Raw genomic sequence first — 6431 nt, forward strand, 5'->3', positions numbered from 1 at the left:
GGTTGTACGAGTTATTGTTGGGTCCATTTGGATTGTAAAGAATGTTTTGATTTCGATTAAAGTTTGGCCTTGGCGGTTGATAATTATTTTGATAATTATTTCCCGACCTTTGGTTCATATAGGAAACATTCTCTCGTTGTTCCATCCTTTATTCAATGTGACAATCTTTTGTTAAGTGTGGTCCACCGCATTGCTCATAATTGATTCGCATTGCGTGAATATCTTTATTCATATTTTCCATTCGTCTCTCGAAAGCATCTATTTTTACGGAAACGGAATCAAAGTCATGGCTAGAATCGGCTCTAGCCGCTTTAGATGAACGAAAGATATCTTTTTCTTGGTGCCACTCATGTGAGTGGGAGGCTGTGTTATCAATGATTTTGTAAGCTTTAGTTGCGTTTTTCTTCATAATGGAACCACCAGCTGCTATGTCGATGTCTTTTCGTGTAGCAACGTCGACACCTTGGTAGAATATTTGTACTATTTGATAAGTGTCTAAACCATGTTGTGGACATCCTCTCAATAACTTTCCAAATCTTGTCCACGCCTCATATAGAGTTTCATTTGTCTTCTGTGTGAACGTAACAATTTCTCCTTGAAGTCTCACGGCTTTAGATGCCGGAAAGAATTGTTTAAGAAAATTTTCAACTAAGACATCTCATGTGTCAATCGGCCCTTCAGGTAACGATTCTAACCAATCTTTGGCTTCTCCCTTTAAAGTCCAGGAAAACAACATGAGATAGATCTGTTCATCCTCAACTTCTCTGATTTTGAATAGAGTACAGATCCTATTAAAGGTTCGAAGATGTTCATTTCTTCTTTTGGCGTACCACTATATTGGCATTGATTAGTTACCATGTGTAGGATTTGTTCCTTGATTTCATAATCTGGCGCATTGATGTCTGGTTTAATAATGGCGTGACCTTGGCCAGTGCGTGTAGCTCTCATTCGATCTTCCATACGTAGAGGTTCCGTTACTTCCATAATTGAATTTGTTGAATACCAATCACTAGAGGATTCTGATTTAATGGTTTCTTCCTCGACAATCTCTTGTTGAATGATTTGTGGTTCCGGAGGAAATATTAGTGGTTCAGGATCTCTGAATTGTCCTTGAATATCCCCCGGGTTTTCAATTTTGAAGTCGGGTTCAAAAAAATGGATTATCGGGATTTTGAGTTGGAGTACTTGTTTGACTAGATAATGATTCTAAAGAAAAATCAACAGCGATAATATTGGCTAGATGTCTTGATCGAGTTACAGGTGGTGAACGTATGAAAGGTGGTGAACGTTTTGCTCGGTGCATTCACTGAATATCCTATTAGTTATAAAAGATAAAAATTATATAAGCTATCAAATTAATAGACTTTTCTGATTTTGCCCACGTTTCGAATAGCCAATAGATGCAGCAGGTAGCCAGGACCCTTTAAATCGGAAGCCCACAACTCACCACTAACAAATCCAACTATTACTGTGAACTAGAAAATTTTGGATGTCTATCAATTTAACCGCTTAAAATAATTTTTCGTTTTGAAATTTTAGAGAAGAAATAGAAAATTCTATGTCCTAAAAACTAGAGCGTCGAGAAATAAAAAAAAAAAAAAAAAGAGCGCGTCGAAAAATAAAAATAAGAAAGAAAAACGCCGAAACTTAAAAGTCTAAAAACTAAAAATTAAAAAGTTGCACCTAAAGGTATTAAAGCTTAAAAGGAATTCTATATCCAAAACGGCAATAACTTAAAAAAATACTAAAATCTTAAAACGGCGTCGCAAAATTCTAAAGCGTCTAAGTCTTAGTCTAAAGAAAAAGCACTTAAGGGATTTTACGGCAAAACCTAAAAATCTAGAGCTACTATGGCAAAATACTAAATTTAAAATTAGTTACGAATGATAAATATATAAATTACGAATTAAACGATTAAAATATACAATTTATAAAAAGATATAAAAAATAATAAAATTACTTATTTTAATAAAATTTTTATTTTTATATTATTATATTATAAAAGTATTAATTTATATATTTAATAATAATATTAAAACTTAATATTACAAAATATAAATTAAAACTAGATACAAATTATTACTAGTAATATTTAATGTAAACCCTAATAATAAAAATAATAATAAAAAAAATTAAACCCTAAGTAATTAATGCGTACCAGGTTTGTGGCCTGTCAGGTCGACTCATGCGACCGCATGATTTTTTAGCGTTGGGGTCATGCGATCGCATGGCCCAGTGTAATGACCCGGAAATTTCCGACCAAATTTAAACCTTAAACTTTATATGTTTCCGACACGAAAAGAAAAATCTGTAATGTTGAGTCTCGAAAGTGTTGAAATCTACATTCAAGTAATCTATCACCCTTTAACTATGCCTGATGATTCACGAACAACTACTTGTAATAGATATGTGTGTGTGTGTATATATATATATATATATATATATATATATATATATATATATATATATAACAACTGGAAATATAATTTGAAATATTATATGTTGTTGTTATTAAATGACATTTTGAAAATTATTATTTAAAACGTATCTATGTATGAATTTAGGAGCTATTTGTTAAGTTTTGAATTTTTCTATATTTTACCTGAGATCGGGAGTGGATAGTGAGTTAACTTTTGTTTAATAAATTTTAAATAGTAAATGATCGAATTTTACACCATAATGACCAAAATAAATAAATATAGTTAATCTAAAATTTTGGAATTTTTCTGAGAACCTTTATCCGTCACTAATAATCAATGGAGCACGAATTTCAGTCCACGAATGAAATAGTAGACGATGGCTAATCACACGTTCTAAATTTAAATTATATTATAATTATTATTATATTATATATTCCAATTCACAATTCGTTAAATGAATTCGTGAATGTGAATTATTATCAAGATTACTGTTTTAAATTGGTATACGTGGAAATTCTAGTCAATCATTCTGTTAATCATATCTATCATAGATATATATAAAGGTAAAGATGATTTATGCTAGACAAAAGTGACACCATCAATCTTGTAGATTTTTGAGTAATCAGTTTAAAAATCTAGATATTATTAATGCTATTACTGTGTTTGTTCCCCACTTAACACATAAATGTAATATATATATATACATACATACGTTTACATACAAACCACACATATGCATCTCTTGTTTTCTATATCACAAATTGTAGTCTTGTTCTACTCTCCCACCAAATCAACACACACCCACATCTCCACCATACTCGTACACCGCCACTTCCACAGGCTACCACCGTCAAACGCCACTCCCATAAACCTCATCTCTTCTTCATGATTCTTTACCACCCTCATCAAAACCCATCACCTTTAAGTCACCACTTCCATCACAACATCTAAACACCACCATAAAACCTGCAGATGCTGCTTTTAATCCTCTGATTTAGTTCTTGTTAGGATCAAATGAAAATCATGAAAGATGATGATGACAAATAAAGAATACGATGAATAATTAAAAGAAGATAATAAATACGCGTTTAGTGTAGGAAATCACACGATTCGTGTAATTCAAAGATGATGAAGGTTATTTGCTGCTACTGTACGTTCACTTCTATTTTTGGTTTAACCAAAGGAACCACCTTCATAATCATAATCCAACCAATCACCACTCGTAAACCTGCTACGAATGGTTTCTAATTTTTATTTTTAGTTCTGTCTGAAACAAACCTGTTCGACATACCTACTGCTATCTCAAGTTTAAATCAAAACCCACTTAAACACCACCAAAGTCGCCTACTGCTGCTGCCGTACTGTTTCACCTTCTGTACAAACCAAACAAACCACCATCTCTTCCTCTCTCTTTTATATCTCTCTCTATTCTAAAATCATCTCCAAGAAACTGTTGCTCTTGATTGTTGCTGATGTGATAATCGTTCCTATTTCTTTGAACCATCACCGAACCCATATTTTCTACAGCTCACTTCTATTTCTCTATTCCAATCACAAACACAACCCATTTTTTTCGCTGCAGCTACCCTCTTCCTGTTGATTGACTACTACACCCGTTCGAAGACCCAACAAACCGAACCCACAAGCAATTCATTAACTTTAATCGATTATCAATAAACCTTTCAAAACACCATTTATAACTACTCGAAAATACAGAGTATATAAATGGATGAGGAAAATAAGAATATAAATGAACTAATTATCTACCTGATCAATTGATGAACCGATTTCATGATTTGATCGATGGTGATGATAATCGATACAATCCCTGTCGAGTTCTTCTTCTTGATTCGAACAGACACCAAAACCAAACACCCTTTGTTAAAGATTGCTGCTCACATGTTCGAAATTTGTTGCATCTGCCTTCTTCTAGTCCAGATCGATCGATTGACAAACCAATAATCTGAATCGATTTCTTTGATGCCACTTCAATTGTCTGAGTCGAATAAAATCAACTCACATACACCCATCGGTTAATTTAAAGTAAGGGATGTGAATTGGGCCGATTAAACCTAAAATTAGATTGCAGGTTGGGCTTATATATTTGCTGCTGGGCTAAGATCCATTTCAAATTTATTGTTGGGCCGAAATGAAATTAAAAACGGGTTAAGAAATTTAGTTTGGGTACTAAATCAGATATGAAGTAACAGCGGAGTGGTTTGGTGTGGTGTCTAGTTAACGTGAGGTTGTGGGTTCAAACCTTGGTAGAGGCATTTAGTTCTTTTTAAGGGTTGTTACAATAAGGTAGCTATTTTATAATTTCTATTATTACTATTATTATTATTATTATTATTATTATTATTATTATTATTATTATTATTATTATTATTATTATTATTATTATTATTATTATTATTTTCATTTTTAAAATTAATAACATTCTTATTATTATTATGAGTATAGATAAAAAATATTATTATAGAAACAATTAAGTTACAAATTAAATAAAATTTTAATTTTATTATTACTACCATTACTATAATTATTATTATGACAAACCAATATTTTTATTTATAAGTAACTACATTTAATACATTCAACATAACTATATTAATATTCTTACTAATTATTTATCTAAAGCATATAAAATAGATATATTTAATTAAATTATTTATGACATCTATAAGTTATTAAAATATAACAAATATATCATTAATAATAATATATAAATATGTTCGATTATAATTATATGTGTTAATATATATCGTATTGATATAGGTTCGTGAATCCGAGGCCAACCTTACACTTGTTCAATGATGTTATATGTATTTTTACTACAAAATACAGTATGGTGAGTATATAGTCCTGAAACGACCCGACCCAATCCATAGGGACGAATACAATAACATATGATTACATCACGAGACATTTGACCTCTATATGTTACGTTTTATAAACATTGCATTCTTTTGAAAAGATATACCATAAATGAATATTTAAAATTCAATGTTTTCGACATCTGATGATTTCTACATATAGACAATCACCGTAAATAACAGTGTACAAGAATACTTCCGTTGACAATGCAGTCAAAATAAATACACGGTGATGATTTTGTGAATGCAATGCTTCCTCGAATAAAACATGTATGACTCCATTCACATGGTTTCTCTAACATATATTCAAACAGCGGAAGACTTCTAGGAACATGAGAATAAACATGCTTTAAACGTCAACATAAAGTTGGTGAGATATAGGTTTAATGCTAGCAGCATTATAAATATAGACCACAAGATTTCATATACATAAACGTTTTAATAAAAATATTCTAAGTTGTTGAGCACTTGATAATCATACTTAACATTTAATCAACGTCGCATATTCCATTTATTATGAAATCTTACTACACCGTACCAAGTGTAGTCACCGAAACGAAGTACTGTGCAACCGTTGAATACTGGTCGTCCAGTCCGGTTGGGGTTGGCAGGCCCGATAGATCTATCAACAGGATTCGCGTTTACAATACCACATGTAAATAGTGGTTACCAAGCTACAGGGAAGTATGCCAGTGGTACAACTCAACGTAGAATATATTTTTTTATCACTTGTGTCCATAACGTAAATCATAAAATGCATGTATTCGCATCCCGAAATATTTAGAGTTTAAAAGTGGGACTATATACTCACTTTTGCCTTGAAGGTATTTAACTCGACTTGGTCTCCGATAGATATCACGAACCTAACCATATATATATAATATATCAACATATTTTCTTTTCAAGTAATCGTTACATATATATATATATACTTATAATACTTTTAATATTTTCTTAGTCCGTAGTTAGCAGTCCGATGTTAGTGGTCCACAATTAGTTGCTCAATAAAATAAATAAAGACCCCATCGTATTCGTATTGATCAGAATTAATCTCGACCCATGGTACCATGTTGTCAAATGACGTGTTGCGTACATAAAGTACCGTGTTGTCAAATGACGTGTTGCGTACAATCAT

General features: G+C 31.7%; 1 non-coding gene across 1 annotated transcript; it reads left to right on the top strand.

Annotated features, from left to right (window-relative positions):
• Positions 1 to 497: 497 nt before the first annotated feature.
• LOC139886899 (small nucleolar RNA R71) lies at positions 498 to 604 on the top strand. The gene has a single exon (XR_011772759.1). It is a non-coding gene; the product is annotated as a small nucleolar RNA R71 (small nucleolar RNA).
• Positions 605 to 6431: the final 5827 nt, after the last annotated feature.

This window comes from Rutidosis leptorrhynchoides, chromosome 1 (assembly GCF_046630445.1).
Source record: "Rutidosis leptorrhynchoides isolate AG116_Rl617_1_P2 chromosome 1, CSIRO_AGI_Rlap_v1, whole genome shotgun sequence".
Lineage (NCBI taxonomy): Eukaryota > Viridiplantae > Streptophyta > Magnoliopsida > Asterales > Asteraceae > Rutidosis > Rutidosis leptorrhynchoides.